This window comes from Sapajus apella, unplaced genomic scaffold (genome assembly GCF_009761245.1).
Source record: "Sapajus apella isolate SASKATOON/1434 unplaced genomic scaffold, GSC_monkey_1.0 scaffold3, whole genome shotgun sequence".
NCBI lineage: Eukaryota > Metazoa > Chordata > Mammalia > Primates > Cebidae > Sapajus > Sapajus apella.
This window is the reverse complement of record NW_022436943.1, coordinates 1,102,977-1,120,293: the sequence shown is the minus strand read 5'-3', so window position 1 is coordinate 1,120,293 and position 17,317 is coordinate 1,102,977. Positions and strand designations below refer to the sequence as shown.

Here is a 17,317-nt window from a genome sequence, read left to right as displayed (position 1 = left end):
TCTAGACCAGCTTCAGAATACATTATCCCTCGAGCTCCATCTGAGGGTAGCTAGATTGTGATTTCTTACTTGTTTTTTCATCAGATTGCCGCACTATTGGTATACAATTTGGAAAAGTAGTTATAATGCAGCATTTCTTATTTGAATATATTTACTTCACATTAACTGGCAGGACACTGAAATACATGTCTTTTTTTCATAAAAGTGTTTTCAAAATTTTCTTGTCTGATACGGTATTGCACTCATATTTTTAGGGTAAATCACATGCCGTTGTTTTCTAATTTTCCTCTTGAGAAATGTCTGTGTTAAAAGTGTTTAAGTTGTTTTCCGCTTGTAACATACTTAAAAGGTGTTTTATTTGTCTCAAAATAATCTATTTTTAAATTTTTTTTCCTATGGATTGCAAAAGTAAGAGCATACAGGTACACTGACAAAACTGAACAAAAAACACCTATAATACCAACCACCTAGAGATAACTTGTGGTAATATTTGCTGTATAACCTTTCAGATCTTCTAAGTTTCCATTGTCGTTGCATTCCCAGCAATGAACTACGAGGGACAGGAAAGAAGCCTCTGAGAAGCTGCAGTTACGTGTAATTGTATGCTATAGCTGTAGTCACTTTACTGTTGCACACACAGCAAGCTCCAGGCCTTAGCTGTTAGAAAGCAAAGCAGAGGAAGCATAACTCTCCATAGTCATTTGAAGATGCATAGCTTGCATATCCCTCAGAGACTCTTGGAATTCCCTGGACACTGGAGCCAGGATGGGAAGGGTGATTATAACCACTGGCTAAGGAGGGTGGGGAGCAGCAGTTTTCACATTACAGACATATAGTTTCTGTGTCAGCAGGAACGAATGAATAGACAACCACTGTCACCAGCACACCTTTCATTTTCACACTCCTTTGCACTGTTTCAAGGCCTTTTTGTATTTATTTATACAAGTTTTATTTTCACAGCATTCCTGTGCAGTTTGTATTATTTGTTATGCATATTTTATAGATAAGGAAACAAATAGAAATGTTATGTTAGGTAGTGGTAGAGTTAGGACTGAATTCCTTATCTTTTGATTCTCAGTACAGTGTCACTTCGACATTGTCTCACACCCCTAGGTTTTGGCAACATGATTTGTCTGTTAGAATAGCCAACCTGTGAAGTTTGAAAAGAAGGGCTAAGAAATCACCGAAATAGTAGGCCACATCTAAAGTTAAACTAATAGGGGGATTCTTAGCCCAAGTATGAACCCTTGCAAAGTCTTAACTGTATTACCAAAAATAAAAGGAGCTTTTTAATGACAAACTGTAAACATAAAACAGAAACCTAATAAACTTTGTTTTTTCTTTTAAATTTGTAACTGCATCTTCTGGATGCAACTTTTTAAATAAGTTGCAGTCATTATAATCTTCTTAAGACTAAAACCTAGAGGATATTTATGAAAAAACAGTGTCTCTTTACTATATTTCTGTATGCTAATATAAGTGTGTTTTAGGACCCTCTGAAGCCAGAAGCCTTAATGGGTCCAGAGGGTCTTCATGGAATTCCTTACATTCCCAGTTGCAAATTCTGCTGTGTTCTAACGAGAGGCTACATGAGGATCAGAAAAACTAGCCACTCAACTTCAAACTGCACCTGGAGCTTGTCATAGATGCACAATTGAGCAAAATATTCCTTTTTCCAGACTCCAAGTCATATCCGGCATTGCCCAGCAAGCTTCGTTTTAGGAACATTTGTGTCTACATGTTTATACTACCTTGGGTGTTAGTCAATTCATAGTCTCAGGGAGGATTTCTAAAGTTCATGGAACTGAACTCCACTAAACAATGTAACTAACATTGCAGAGATCAAGAAAGTGGCAGTGACACCTGGAAAGGTTTCAAAGAGGTCAAGATATCTTAAAACCACACAAGAGGTTGCTAACAACAGTAAGTCCCAATAGGATGAAAAGAAACATGGACACAACCAATTCTAGAAATCTAAAGCTGACAAACCTTTTAGAATCGAAAGTCATAAAATGCTCCTTATAGTTTCTAACACATGCTCTGGGGTAGAATCACTTAACATTCTGGATATCTCACAATGATTTCTTGCCTAAACAAACAAAGGAAGAAGAAAACTATTTCCTAGGGAATAATTGAACATATTCAGCTGCACGGAATCATAGATGCCATCACAAAGGGCCCTTAAATATTCCAATTCAGTAGACTTTAGATCAGGTTGGACGAGAACAGTAACCAGAAAGGGAGTGATCTTCAAAGAAGTATGTCACATGATGCTAAGTAGAATCTAGGGACTAGAAGTGTCAGTTTATGGAATGTTTCCCCACAACATAGCCAGTATGTGCAGTTCATAGTCAAGGGAAGCTTTGTTTAATTTAGATAAACCAGCTATAGTGACATCTCCACCAACTAACAGGATTTATGTAGAGGCTGTTTAACTTCCTTTTCTGGTTGATTGAGAGCACTGTTGGTTTAACTGCCTGGAATAGTATTGCCTTTATCTTGTATATGAGGATTTACACTTGCTTTAAGCCTCAAACATGTATAAATTTTTGGATTATGCATTTTTTCAGAATTGTAGGATTCTAGTTACCATTGACTTAATTGTAGTAATCAAACCATCAAGCAAGTGGAAGTAGGCTCTAGACAGAGCTATGAAAAATAATAAAACATTTATCCAGCCGGGCGTGGTGGCTCACACCTGTAATCCCAGCACTTTGGGAGGCCAAGGCGGGTGGATCACGAGGTCAAGAGATCCAGACCATCCTGGTCAACATGGTGAAATCCCATCTCTACTAAAAATACAAAAAATTAGCTGGGCATGGTGGCGCATGCCTGTAATCCCAGCTACTCAGGAGGCTGAGGCAGGAGAATTGCCTGAACCCAGGAGGCGGAGTTTGCGGTGAGCCAAGATCGCGCCATTGCACTCCACCCTGGGTAACAAGAGCGAAACTCTGCCTCAAACAAAAAAAAAAAAAAAAAAAAAAAAAACATTTATCCAAAGTGAATATAACAGAAGTTTCATAAGCTCATGAAAAAATACCAGATATTTAAAACTGCAGGTCAGGCATAATAGTTCATGCTTGTAATCCTAGCATTTTGGAAGGCTGAGGCAGGAGGATTACTTGAGGCCAGAACTTCTCAAGACCAGTCTGAGCAACATAACAAGACCCAATCTCTACCAAAAAAAATTTTTAAAATTAGCAGGGTGTGGTGGCACATACCTGTAGTCCTAGCCACTTGGGAGGCTGAGGCAGGAGTATTATTTGAGCCCAGGAGTTCGAGACCAGCCTGGGCAATATTATGAGACCCCATCTTAAAAAAAATAACAAGGTTAATTTTGATGAGCACCTTGGAAATATTCATTAAACAGTGACACATAGTGACAAAAATATAAATCCTATATTACTTTAAAGCAGAGGAAGCAAACTTTTCTTGTAAAGGGCCAGATAGTAAATATTTTGAGCTTTCAGGATTTTACAGTCAGTTGCAGCTTCTCAACTCTGTGTAAAATCAGCCATAGGTGATACGTAAAAGAATGAGTGTGGCTATGTGCCAATGAAACTGTATTTATGGGCAATAAAATGTAAATTTCATCAATTTTCACACATCACGAATATTATTTTGATTTTGTCTGACCATTTAAAAATGTAAAAACCATTCTCTGTTCACAGGCTATCTAAAAATAGGCTACATGCCAAATTTGGCCTATAAGCCTAAGTTTGCCAACACCTGCTTTAAGATTTCTCAACTGATAAAATTCAGTAGACTAAAGGTTTGATTTAAAATTGTTTTCACTCTGACATAACTGGTATTCTTATCATTTGAAAGCTTGGTACAAGTTCCAGAAATTGAGAAATGACAGATGATAGTTTAAATCCAACTTTTATGTCATTAACCTGTACTCACCAAATAACAGTAAAATATTTTTTATTATACTCATTCTGGTCCTAATCAGTGTATAACAGAAAGTTTCTTTTTGAATGTAACCATATTTTAAAATGAGATCTGGTCATTTTTTCATTTGTCTAAAAGGGAAAGCAGCAGGTTTTGACTATCTGACTATCTTTTAGTACTTCCAGCCAGTTGTCAATTTTATTAACGAGACTGTAATTCTTAGTTACTATGCTTTACAAATTCGTTTATATAATCCATGTATACATATATATTTAGGGAAAAAGCGCATTTCTTGTTGCCACAATAACAATTTAAAAACTTAAAAAGCAGACTTGGGGGACAAAGAAATACTCTGCATTGGCAAAGCTGATAAATTTTTCAAATGTTCTCCTATGCATACATGCATGTTAGTTTGTTTAGAAAGGGCAAATGAATAGACACTATTCAAATGCATAATCCTCATATACAAGATAAAGGCAATACTATTCCAAGCAAAAAATTTGCCTCCTCTGCTTTAAAGTAATACAGGATTTATATTTTTGAACATACTGAAGTTGCTAATGGAATTGGTACTGTATTTCTTTTTTTTTTCTTTTTTTTTTCACGTTTTTATGGAAATCCATTCTGGAAGCATTTATTTCCGTTATATGTCTTGTCTAATTCATATTGAAAGCCTTTTTATCACAGCCTCAATTTGCATTAGTATTTTAACATGAAAGACAAACTTAGCCAGCACAATGACAACGTGATAAAAACATAAAATGACATAACAATGATCCTTCTTGCTTATTTCTAGAAAGCAATTGGGTAAGAAACTTCAGAGCTATTAAAATTATCATAGACTTTGACCCATTAAGCCTCCTAATAGTAATCTACCCTCTGGAAAGAATGCAAATTAAAACAAAGATTTTTTATACAAAAAACTTTATTACAGTTTATCACAAAAGATTTAAAGCAACAAAATGTTCACTTTTAAGGAGTTAAGTAAAATATGGCTTATCTATAAAACTATCTTATAGGTATATTATGGGGTCTTTACATTTTTACATGGAATGGGGGAAGTGCTACCTACCATATAAGTCAGAAAAGCAGAATATAAAATTCTATGTATACAGTGTGATCATAGCAACACACAAGCAAATGCATAAAAAATACTGGAAAAAGACATGTCAAAATGTTATCAGTGGTTGCCTCTGAATGTTGGGTTAAGGTGTTTTTGTTTTTTTTTTTTTTGACACCAAGTCTCACTCCATCACCAGGCTGGACTGCAGTGGCTTGCTGCAACCTCCACCTCCTGGTTTCAAGCGACTCTCCTGCCTCAGCCACCCAAGTAGCTGGGACTACCAGTGCACACCACCACATCCAGCTAATTTTTGTGTTTTCAGTAGAGATGGGGTTTCACCACGTTGGCCAGGATGCTCTCGATCTCTTGACCTTGTGATCCACCTGCCTTGGCCTCCCAAAGAGCTAAGATTACAGGCATGAGACACCGCACCCAGCCAAGGTGATATTTTTCTGTTTTTGTCACATTTTTATGTACTTTTCAACTTCTTAATAAGGGCAAAGAAATTAAATTTGAGACATTAAGCACCCCACTGCCCAAAATTCACTTACCGACTAAAAGGGACTTCAAATACTAACTCTTAGGAACAGCAGCAAGTGTAATGATATATCAAGAGGGGTTATCTTTATTACTTCTCATACAAACTCTTGCAATAGTTTCCTCAGCTGTTCACTTAGTTAACAGTTTTGCCCTCTTTAAACTCTGATTTATCTTGCAGACTACAGCTCAAGTAATTTTCCTAAATACTTTGATTGTTACACTTTTCTGTCCAGAAACCATCACAGACTACACTATGATTTATTAAAGAATATCCAAATTATCTGGCATCCAAGGCCTAACTCAGTCTTTTCACAGACCCTCCTGTCTGCCATTATTTCTCCGTAGCTGTTTATTTAGTCTCCTTCACATGCATATTTTAATCAGTAAATTTTCATGTATTATCTATTGCATGTAACTATATACATTCTTGTGAGGAACTTACTGTCTATTTAGGAACCCAGAAAAGTAAACAAATTATTATAGACATGACCAGTATCTATCAATCTATCAGGATATCATTGCAATAGTTCAGGACAGAGAGAAATGAGGGGTGACCAATGGAAACACTAGCCATAGCAAAGAAATGCAAGGGAATCAGGAAGTAAAATCAATTGCATCTGGATATGAACAAAGTCTTAATGAGAACTCAAAGGAAATGTTTCAATTCCAACATGAGGATGGGAATCTGGCAAGGCTTCCTGGCAGAAGGGATATTTGCATTACATGTTAATGCCTAGAAGTTAGCTAGGTCAATGAATTGAGGGTGGAGGCGATATTCCAGCTAAAGGGACCAACATGTGTGAAAGCCACAGAGACATGAAACAATATGGCATGGAAAGGGAATTTGACTAATTTTGCCACAGTGTAGAGTCCATGTGTGGAGCTTCAAGAGAGGGAAATAGGCTAAAGCCATGAGGGCTCTTGTATGTTGTGCTAAGAAGTTTTAATGCTCTCTTGAGACTGTGATAGCACGAAGGTATGGTAATCTATGTACCCAGAGAGATCAAAGTTAGCTAAGCTGAGTTTGAAGAATAAGTATAGGGTGGCCTAGTGCACAATAGTGGAGGGAGTACACCAAGAAGAACCAGGGAGGTATATGTAAACAGCAAGCTATGGTCAAGGGATTTCAGGTTTTGTGCAGTGTCACTCAGTCATAAAGTTGCAGAAGAGATATGTGGTGGTCCACTGGCTCTTAGAGTGGTAGTGATGGAGAAGCCCTGATTGTAGGATTGGCCAACTTTCATGGTGTAAATACTCCAAAGCTTATTTCAAGCTGTGAATGGGTTGACCACCAGTTTGCCAAATCTCTGAATACTTAATTGCTGGTTTTCACAAACAAGCATGAGCCAGCTTCAGCACACCAGTGTCTGGAGGAGTTATGTTCTCAAGAGCTGGGAATCTATTTCAGGGATATACAAATATGTGATGGGCAGCTCTTGGCTACTGAACGGGTTTAAGTAGTGGAATGCCAGGATCACAGATGTATTTTGGAAAAGTTCTACTAGTGTATTTGAGAAGACAGTCTAGAGAAGATTGAGAATACAAGCAGAGACTGCTATGATCACTGCTGCATAGTCCAGGAGTAAGAGAGATTATAGTAGCTGAGCTAAGACAAAGTAGAAGGCATTAAATGGTATAAATGCCTAAGAAACTAGTATTTCTTTGAATAACAGCAATACGTTCTGAACAGAACTTAAAAACAAACAAAAAACTACCTGAAGGCTCTGGTAAATAAAGGCAGATTTTGGAGGGGAGTCAAAACTTTGAGCAAGTAATTTGCAGGATGACTTTCCCATTTTTTGTGGCTTTGCGTTGAGGACAACTGTAGTCACGGTAGAACAGGGGTGGCCTATCACCTTTCTGCCCAGGATACCAGGGGAAATAGCCCAAGCATCTAAGGCTGCTAGAGAGTGAAAAGAAAACCCTGGAGAGGAGAAAGCCATAAAATGGGAACGTATTATTTTAAAACTTGGCCCAACTGTTCAGCTGAGTGCTGAACCACACACATGCATGGGGCAAACTGAATGCAGTTTGTATCCAAAGCTTAAAGAAGTAAACTAATCTGAGCTGCTGTTCACCCAGGTATGAGAATTTCCAGTTTGAGTCTAAACAAGTTGGTTACCTATTAACTACAAACATCAGCATTCTTTGGAATAGTCATAAGAGAATCCAGAGTCTCCACAACAAAACATGTGCAATGTCTATAATATAACCCAAAATTACTTGACAGATGAGAGTCAGGAAAAAAAAAATGTTACTTAATTCAAGAGTTAAAGAGCAGCCTGGGCAACATGGTAAGATCCTGTCTCTACCAAAAAAAAAAAAAAAAAAAAATTAGCCAGGCATGCTCGTGCCCACCTGTAGACCCAACTACTCAGGAGGCTGAAGTGGGACGATTGCTTGACCATGGGAGGTGGAGGTTGCAGAGAGCTGAGATCATGCCACTGAAGTCCAGCCTGGGCAACAGAGCAAGACCTTGTCTGCAAAAAATTAATTAAAAAATATATATACACTTGGAGACAGGGTCTCGCCCTCTCCCTATATATATATAATACATGATGAAAGAAAAAAATAAATTTGAAGATACCTGGAACATCATTATGAAACTACTGAAAACCTAAGATAAAGAGAAAATTTTGAAAGCAGCAAAAGGAAAACAACTCATTACCTACAACACATTAGGAGAACAACAATCAAATTACTATGGACTTCTCTTTAGATACCATGGAGGCTAGAAGACAATGGAACAAAATCTTTAAATTGCTGAGAGAAGGTTTAACTTGATAGAGATCTGTTTGGAAGATATTTGGGAGATTAAAATCACCAGCATTTGATTATCGATCATGGAAGAGAAGTGTCTGGTTTGACTCTGAGATTTCAGACTTAGGTGATATGTTGGTAATTTTGCCATTGACCAGGACAGGGAGCTGAGTAACACAATGTTTGAGAGACAGAAAATGGGGCAGGGTGTAAGGGCACAACAGAGTAATCCTGAGAACCATTTTGTATACATTGAATTTTAGGCTGCTTTGGAGGGCAGGAGGGATGGTATATTAGAAAAAGCAGGAATTTGAAGCCATAAATACCTGAGTTTCACTCCTAAGTTTTGGTAGCTGCATGTAAAAATGAACAGTTTCTTAATTTCTTGGAGCTTTAACTTCCTCTTCTGCATAATTAAGAGGTTGTTGTAAATATTCCATGAAAAACATTTTATAAAGTTCCTAGTAAAGGACTCTGCTTGGCTGGGTGCAGTGGTGGCTCGTGCCTGTAATCCCAAAACTTTGAGAAGCTAAGGTAGGAAAAATGGCTTGAGGCTAGGTGTTGGAGACCAGCCTGGGGCAAAATAGCAAGACCCTGCCTCTATAAAACATTTTTTAAAGTAAAAAGGGCTTTGTTCTCTATAACCAAGGGTTCCTTTTTAGTCCTTTTTCCCTAACTAGACGTCCAAGTGGACAGGTAGAGTAGGCAAATTGGATGTAAGAGCCTAGAGCTCAAAAGAATAGTCTGACCTGGAGATACAAATTTGGCCTGTTATTAGTGCCTAGCTGGAAGTGGGAATAAATAAGCATGCCCAAGGAGAGCTAAGAGAAGAGTTACCTGGCGCTGCAGAACAATGTACAATGGTGAAACAGGCACACGATAACTACAGTAGATATTTCCCCGCATAAAAGGAGAAAACAGAAGACACACAGGAGTCCTGGCCCATAGAAATTCTTAAATTCAATCAGATAAATGTTGGAAGTGTCTTAATTAGTACTCAGTACTACTCCTACTTGGAAATAGCTCTCCATTGCTCATGGCTTTGTGCACTTGGCTGCAGCCTCTGAGTCACCCATTCGTTTCCATGAAAAGTAGCTTTTGTTTGTACCTTTTAGTTTTCCCAGCTTGCTTTCTGCTGGAAGAATTTTGAAGGTCCAGAGGCTTCTTTCCATTTTGTATTGTCTTTGTCTCTTTCAGTCTAAGTTGGCAGTGTTTCTGCCTATATTATACTTTAAACAACTTTATCGGTCTCTTGTTATTCTTATTGAGATTTACTATATTAGACAAAATTACACCCATGTATCTTTTTTAGATAAGCCCTTCTCTACTGTAAGATTCTTCTGGCATTACTGAGGGACATCATCCATAAGTGTTTTATAACTCCTTTTGTTTGAATAGCTCTCTGACCCCATCATTTTCAGTCTTTCTAAGTTTTTAACAAAAAAAATTTACAGGTATATTCTTTGTTTCATATTTAGATCCAGCTTTTCTGGCTGTGTCCTGGATTTGTTCTTTGCCGGGAAGCCATTTCTTGATTTTGGCACCATTTGCATCTGATAAAGCTAGGAACTTTCAAAATAGCAAGTCTTGGCACCTTTTTATCTGACAGTTCTTCCTTAAGCTTATATCTCCCCTAGTGGATTGTAATATTATCAGCAGGGAGAAGCTAGGAGGCACTTCAACACTGCCTGGAAATCTCCTTAGCTAGATCATGTAGTTTATTAGGCACATTTTCTACTTTCCATGTTACTGCAGGTGATAGTGTTGAAAAACTTTCTGCCACCACATAGCAAGGGTCCCCTTTCCACCCATTTCCAATAACATGTTTCTCACTCCCTAGCTGGCAGTCTCCTCTAGGGCCATCATGTTTCTGTTAATAATCTCTCTGAAGTACGTAGACATTCACTAACACTCTTCCCAAGTTCTTCCAGTTTTTACTCACTTTCCAGTTCCAACCCTCCTTGACATTTTAGGCTTTTGTAGTATCCCATTTATGGATACTAAATCTCTATTAGTCACCTATTGCTGTATAAAAAATTACTCCAAAACTTGAGTAGCTAAAGCAACAAGCATTTATTATCCCACAGTTTTGTTAGTCAGGAATTTGGGCATGGTCTAACTGGGTAGTTCCGGCTCAGCATTTCTGATAAGGTAATCAAAGCATCAAATGGAGCTGCACTCATCTGAAGGCTCATTTGGTCTGGAATATTCGTCCCCAAAATACATGGCCCTTGCTAGGAGGCTTCAGCGCTGAGCTCAGTACAGGAATCTCTCCAGAGAGTTAATCGAGTAGTCTCATGACATGGCAGCTGCTGCCTTCCAGATCAAGTGATCCAAGGCAGAAGCCACAATATCTTTTATGACCTAGCCTCAGAAGTCATTCATTGTCTTATTTGCAATATCCTACACAGATCTTCCCTGTTCAGTGTAGAGGGGACTACACAAAGGCACTGATAACAAGAGGCATTACTGAGGCTGTCTTGGAGGTAAGCTTGCAAAAGGACCAGTAGCAGAATTTGGGGGTTGGGCTATGAAATAGAATGTATTCAGGGGAAGTAAGAGCTATGAGGAAAACCAAGATGTCACAGGAAAGCCAGGAGATAATGGTGTTTTAAAATCCGAAAAGGTGGCTATTTAGAGGGATGGAATTATCAGTGTTGTTAAATGTCCTAAGGGGACTGAGTGAGGTAAGAATTGAAAAAGGAGACCATTATATTTGGCAAATGGAACATCAATGATGGCTCAAGGAAAGCACTTTCAGTAGAGACATGGGGTTAAAGCCAGACTACAGTGGGCTGACAAGTGAATGGGAAGTGATAAAGTGGTGAAGATGATCACGAAGTTTTGTTTTTTGTTTTTTGTTTGTTTGTTTGTTTTAGTCTTAATTATGTATTAACTACAGAAAGCCACAGGGTCAAAGAGTAATTTTAAATGGAAGAAAGTTAGGCACATTCATATAGGAGAAGAAAGAAATAGAGGATTGATGATACAGAAGAGAGAATGACTAATGGCATGTAGTCTTACAAGGGAAGAAAAGGAAAGAATTCAGATCACAAGTCGAAGGATTGACCTTGAATGGGAAGAAGTTTATACCAAATATTTATTGCTGTTTAACAAACCATTCCAACACTTAGTGACTTAAAAACCATTTATTAGCTCATGAGTCTGTTGGTCAGACATCTATGTGCACTCAAGAGGTTTTTTTGTGGGTCTCACTTGGTCTCACTTAGGAGGATAAGTCAGCTTGGAGGTAAGCGAGGGCTGGGTGGTCTGCAATGGCCTCACCCACATATTTAGTGGTCAGCAGGCTGTTTGCCAGGTGCCTTGGTTCTCATCCATATGATCTCACCAACAAGCTAGCCAAGCTTCTTCACCTGGTAACACTGTCCCAGGAGAATTGAGAGCAGATGCAAGGTCTCTTGAAAGTGGACTCAGAACTCACACAGCTTCACTTCCGCCACATTCTGTTGCGCAGAGCAAGTCACAAGGTTAAGCCAGATCCAAACAGTAAGGAACTAGATCTTGATGAGAATTGCTGCAGAGAATTTGTGGCCATTTGCAATGTACCACAATAGTCTCCTCCTATTCTTGAGATAGGAGGGAAAGAATGAAGATGGGCATGAATATAGTTGAAGTTGTATTAGATGTTTCCTGAGAATGAAAGGGAAGACAGAGAGGGCTTTAATAAGGTAATGCTTCCATATATCATTTAATCCTGTATCTTGCTCATAATAGCCGATATAAGTGTTCCTTTATCCTTATTTTTTATTTTTTTGAGACAGGGTTTCGCTCTGTGGCCCAGGCTGAAGTGTAGTTGCACATCCACGGCGCTCTACAGCCTCTGACTTCTGGGCTCAAGTGATCCTCCTACCTCTGCTTCCCAAAGTGCTGGGATTACAGGTGTGAACGACCACACCCAGCCAGTAAATGTTCATTGAATAAATATGTTTTGGGATTTCTCGATAACATAGATTTAAAATCTTAATAATATTAAAATTATGAACACTATTCTTTGCATAATGTTGGATACTTTTGTATATACTATTAATATATACACATACACAAAAGAGGCACTGATCTCAAAATATATGCCTCAGTATACTGTAAATTCAGTTGGGCTCCTAAGAGTAGCTTTTGTTCGCACACTCCTCCCGTTTTTCCCATTCCTGCCCCTTTGGCCTCCTTATGGCCTCTAATGAAAGCTCATAAAATAGGAACATGCTATTTTATTAACAATATACTTCAAGTTGGGCACAACTTTCATGTATGTCTAACTCTTCACATCTTTATTTAGCCCTTTGTGCTTATTCTATGAAAATTCTTATTGTTTATTATAAACTAAAAGTATGTAGTGTAATCACTAAATATTATATATCTAAAGTAGATGTCATTACACGTTAAATTTGCCACATATTGTCTTTCTCTAATTGTGGAAATAGTTTCCCAGAAATCTACAGTATCACCCTTATTGTTGTGTAGGGCACAGCTGTCTGCAACTAGCAGTTCTATTTGGGGAGGAAGGAGTTTATGCCTTTTCTCCCAAGTGGCAGTAACAAGCTTCTTTTTATTGTTGCTGACATTAAGATAGCTAAAATCAACAGTGAGGTAAACACTTCTTGGGACCATCTGGCAAAGGTTTTAATCCAAAATATTCTGTAAACACTTACTCCATTTGAGTACCTAGGAACTACTGTCCAGCCGCCATCAACTGCATTTTTATTTCAGTTTTAAGCAGTAATTGAAATAGAAAAAAAAAAAAAAATAGTCTATAGACTCTCTCCCTTCACTTTTCTCTTTTAAAGTATTTTTAGTTTCATCAGGGATCTCAGGAAACTTACATTCTCTGAGGGAGCTTACAGTGCCTTTTGAAGTCACCAGTAGAAGTAAGTGGGGCCCTAGCAGTTTTGGTCATTAAGTATTTAATGCACAGAGCGTATTTGAAATTTTTTCATTTTCTATTGGGAGATACATTCTGCTTAAATCAGAGGCAGAAGTTTAGGGTTGAATTCCCTTTCTCCTTGATATCTCAAAGTTTCTTTGTAAAACTAGTTTATAAAATGACCAATTTTAAGACTTTTAAGGTCTTTCACAAGAAATGGCAAAGATAGGATGATGATAGGATACTTTATCCAGTTCCAGGGCTGATTTCTGGAGTTTTCTACAAGCCTGCATGAAAGAGAATGGGGATGTTTCAACTGCAAGGCGCCTGGAGGAATGGCTGCTGGTGCTGCTAATGGTCTCTCTGTTCCTCCCCTGGCAATAAATCTCAGATATTGAAATATAGCTTTGGAGAAAAATATACTGAAGATTTCTTAAGCTTTTTACAAGACACTCAAAGCCTTTTCACAAGCCAGTGCTCTGCAAATGTAAATTCTTGCTGTCTAAACATAAAGGTCCTTTACCAGCTAATTTTAAATGTGAATTTTAATACAGAGCACTTGGAGAAACGGAATGCAGCTGGACTATTAAAGCATGGTATTTTGCCATTTTTAAGTAATGGGAAATACTGATTAAGAATGTTATAAAGATTTCAGCATACATAATGTGATTGTCTTTAATCATAACCTGTTACCATGAGTCTGTGTAACAAAAGCATTAACTCAAATACAATGGCATACCTATTATACTGTGGCACTTATTATTTCCATGCTTTTAAATTATTTCCAGAATATTGAAGAGCTTGTTATTTAAAGGTTAGAATAATGCCCAAGACATGGCCAAGCCCACTGAGTGTCAGATGCATGGAATGTTGGATGACTTCATAGTTATGAAATTATTTCATTTCTCATGATAATTCCTGACTTGCCAAGTTAGTGAATTTTAAGAACTCTGAGAGCAGATTTTAAGATAAATGTGAAATAATCCATACTTCTTGAGTCAGGGACTTCCCTTCAGGCATTAGTTCATATTTGACTTGCTTGACTTACACTTGGGGATAAAATGAGTTAGGACAAGGTCTTAGATACCACATTCCCTTACTGGGAAAGAAAACCAACTTGCACAACTTTGGCTGGCTCATATTTCTTGTTATACAGGCACTAAGAAGCAGCGGTTGCCATGAAATACTTTATTTAACCTTTACAAAAATGTTTTCTTAGTATGGCAAGGCAGTTTAGTTAAATGAAAATAAATAACTGTAAAAATTTTGGATTTCTCTTATATCCATCAATTGACTTATTTTTTTCTAATTAAAAATTAAAGATAATTGCAACTGTCCATATTGCCATCATGACTGAAAAATGAAGATTGTGGAAAAATCACTTGATCTTTTCTTAGGACATGTGTTGGCATGTATTCTATTTGACATTAAATTTTGCTGAATAGTGAATGTTACATCTGAGAACAGTTTAAAAGAAAGTTTTTATTCAAACTTTAGGTAGGTTTCTCTATTGTTTGTATTTTGTCAAAATTGATTTTCAAACAAACAAAATCTGGCAATTTGACTCAAAGAGTATCCAAATGTGAATGACTAACAGCCTCTCCAATTTCTTACCTTGTTGGCTCCCATTTCTCAGCTCACCTAAATTACTCATCATTATTTTCTTCTACATACTCTTAACTATTCCACTGAATAATTGGGTCGAACCAAATGCATGATGACCATTGATTATCATTCTATTAGGAGTATGTCTGCATAGCAAAATCTCCTGGTTGTTTTTACAACTTACGCAATCTAAGTTTATATTTATTTTACTTATTTTTAAAAAAAGAAAATGTGAATTATTTCAGATTTTATAGACAGTCCATCCTCTTCTGTATACGAAGATATACGTATATATCAAAGTTCTTTGATCTGTGCTTTTCAATCCTTTGTGGTGGTACCACAGGTAAATAGTCTTAAAGATTGTCCCACAATTCTAGACTTAAAGCAGCTATTTATCTCATATCACATATCATCTAACTATAGGGAAGTCTTTAGAAGAATGAAAACAATAGATATGTATAATGTTGAAATGACCTCTTTAAAACAAGCCTATTTATCATTTCATACTTTAACTGTGTGTATTTATATCTGATTTCATGATTAAAAAATTCAAAGTTATGCATAAAATTTAAAAATCAAATATTTTAATGCATGAAACATCTTAGTAAATCTTTTTGCAAAAAAATGTTTGTGCAGTGTATTCATTTTCCCTAATTTAGGTCACTTAGATTTAATTTTTTTAGCCCAGAATACCCATTAAGCATCTCATTATTTTGTTGATAATAATTTGAATGAAAAATGCGGCTACTATTCTCTCCACTTTTCTTAGGTTAAGTATGTAAATTTCAGCCAGAGATTGATCAGAGATTAATTCCTGAACAATAAAAAACAATAAATTCTTGAATTTAGAGTTGTGTTTATGTTATTAGTGAAAAATAATAAAAAGATTCTATGGCTTGCTTATACATATGTTGAAACATTGATTAAGCATTAATGTTTGCTAGAAATGTGTGACATTTGATATCCTAACTTACCCAGGGAAATTCAAATGACTGTTATAAAGTATATGATGAAATGATACAATGCACTGTTTTAAAGCTATGAGGAATATAGATATAACATATGAATAGCCTTATTTCAAACAGCTAAACAGTGACTTTCTTGTCAGTTACTTTGTTTCGTTGTCTTTTATGCATCAATCTCTGGCGTTTATTGATGATTGATGCTCTGAGAGGAAATAGCAGTTACTGACCTAAAAGTTCACTGCCTCTTCGCCCTTCTTTCCTGTATCTCTCCCTCCACTTCCTCACTTTCACTCTCCCATCCTCTCTCTCAAGATTTGACCTCCTAAAACAATCACTTTTTATTCCAGAGTGACTCCTTCTTTCCAAAATCAGTATTCAGTGACTCCATTTGGGTTACAATCAAAACTATTAGGTGAAAGTAAGCTGATAAATTGATAATAGAAAGTTAATTTTCCAAATTCTGTTGACAAAACAAATGACCAGGAATTGTTTTCACAGATAGTTTGAAGCCATAGCCTGCTGCTGCATTTATGCCTTGTCTTTGTTTCTAATGCAGTCAATATGTTTTGTAGATATAAATTTTGTGCAGAAAGAACCACTTCAACCCTGGTTGTCACATGACAAGTTAGATTGTCACCTACTTTTGTTTATCAGAAGTAACATTACTCATCTTTTGTTCTATTTCAGCCTTTCTTCATATTATTTTTGCGAGTAAGTAAAATACATTCTCTGGCAAAACTTTTAACTTCCCCAAGCAGAGCACCCCTGAAGCCCTATGTTTTTCTTACTCTAAGAAAATTTTGCAGTGTAATTATTCTTGTTGAATACCTGTTTATCCTATTATATTGTAAGCATTTTCAGCCCAAGTAAACTGTCTAGTTCTTTTCTATGTCTACCATGTGTAGTACAGTTAGTTGGCTTATAGTAAACATTTAATTGCTGTAAATCCTTAAAAATATTTGCAAAATTAGGCCAGGTGCAGTGGCGCACGTCTGCAGTCCCAGCAATTTGGGAGGCCAAGGTGGGCAGATTGCTTGAGCTCAGAAGTTCAAAAGCAGCCTGAGCAACACAGCAACATGCCATCTCTACAAAAGATACAAAAATTAGTCGGGCATTGTGGTGCATGTCTGTAGTCTCAGCCACTCAGAAGGCTGAGGTGGGAGGATCACTTGAGCCCAGGAGGTTGAGGCTACAGTGAGTTATGATCGTGCCACTGCACTCAAGTCTGGGCAATAAAAGGAGACCTTGTCTCAAAAGCAAGCTGTTGCCCTAGGGGAAAAATTTCACATAATCACATTAAATGGCTCCTAAGAATCATGTGAATATGTAATATAGCAATATAGCAAGCCAGACTCTGCTAGGAATTGTGGAGGCTACAGAGATGAACTGAAGAGCATGTCACCCTCTTGTTGGGAAAATTTGGCTTTGACTATGACATATGGGGATACTTCCTGTAAGAGGCTGAATTTGAATTTGTAAAATAGAAATGCATAATTTCTTTTTACCTAAAATGTGGCCTCCATATGCATCCTATTAGACATTTTTTTATTTTAATAACATTAATTTTTGTCTGATTGCCAAATAAGACATAGTTATAATATAAAATTTGGA

General features: G+C 37.1%; 1 protein-coding gene across 1 annotated transcript in view; it reads left to right on the top strand.

Annotated features, from left to right (window-relative positions):
* VPS13B (vacuolar protein sorting 13 homolog B) overlaps positions 1-17,317 on the top strand; it is an 823,218-nt gene that overhangs the window by 732,779 nt on the left and 73,122 nt on the right. The window lies entirely within an intron of this gene.